Consider the following 1,106-nt stretch of genomic DNA (forward strand, 5'->3'; position numbering starts at 1 on the left):
CATAAACACATTTCATTACACCAAATACACAAAATAATGTTCTTTTTAGCAACATCATATGACCCCTTTAAAATAAGGTCTGTTTTCAGCAAGCCATTTTAGTCCATGTTCCTTTAAATGCTAATGAGCTCTGCTCACCCCGCCCCTCTCTTCCGTGGGGTGACGAGCTGTTCCCTTCAAAAACAAACGTAATCCACTGTGTTTTCAGCGGCTTAGATGTCAGGAGTAAATGACGACTGCTATGTTCATTATTACATCCAACAACAAAACACCTCAATCGCTTAGGAGCCAGTCTTGTCTACTCGTGCTTTGGCGTCAAAACAATGGCGGACTGTTGACAGCTCACTCAGGGCGGGTCTAAGGTAAAACGCTAGTGTCAATCAACAATCGAGGGAGGGGCCTGTGTCTGTGTGACACAGACAGGCATCTGAGAATGGCTTGATATGAGAAAGGGGAAATGATTTAACGAGATTAAAAAAACACTGGGAGGATCTTTATCATTATAGGGTGGTTGTGTACACTTTGTTCAAACAACTTGTAAAAGTGCATGTCGCATCCGATGGCCCCTTTAATATTGATTATTCAATTTCTTGAATGCTCCTGCTAAATACTCCTATTGTACCTTAAAGGGGTCATATGATGCTGCTAAAAAGAACATTTATTTTGTGTATTTGGTGTAATGAAATGTGTTTATGCGGTTTAAGGTTAAAAAAGCACATTCTTTTCCACATACTGTACATTATTGTTTCTCTTCTATGCCCCGCCTTTCTGAAACGCGTCGATTTTTACAAAGCTCATCGGTCTGAAGAAGCGAGGTGTGCTGTGATTGGACAGCCATCCAGTGCGTTGTGATTGGCCGAATACCTTAAGCGTGTGACTGAAATGTTACGCCCCTTGCCAGATTGTGATGATGCCCTGTCAGGCCGGAGCGATGATTCAAAAACATGAAAACCCATTATAAACGAGGCGTTCGTTGCATCCAGTGGGGCCATAATTATGGATTATAATGATTTATACTGTCTTTTTACGCGTTGTGTTGCATCGCGCCGCGTAAACATAAAACCATGTCTGCATTTGTGATCGGAGAAATGACAAACAACAAGCCC

At 42.0% G+C, this 1,106-nt stretch overlaps 1 protein-coding gene across 1 annotated transcript in view; it reads left to right on the forward strand.

The window, feature by feature from the left end:
• LOC107601897 (nesprin-2-like) overlaps positions 1-1,106 on the forward strand; it is a 108,198-nt gene that overhangs the window by 71,239 nt on the left and 35,853 nt on the right. The window lies entirely within an intron of this gene.

The sequence above is a fragment of the Sinocyclocheilus grahami genome, unplaced genomic scaffold (genome assembly GCF_001515645.1).
Source record: "Sinocyclocheilus grahami isolate Dianchi unplaced genomic scaffold, SAMN03320097.WGS_v1.1 scaffold314.1, whole genome shotgun sequence".
Taxonomy (NCBI): domain Eukaryota; kingdom Metazoa; phylum Chordata; class Actinopteri; order Cypriniformes; family Cyprinidae; genus Sinocyclocheilus; species Sinocyclocheilus grahami.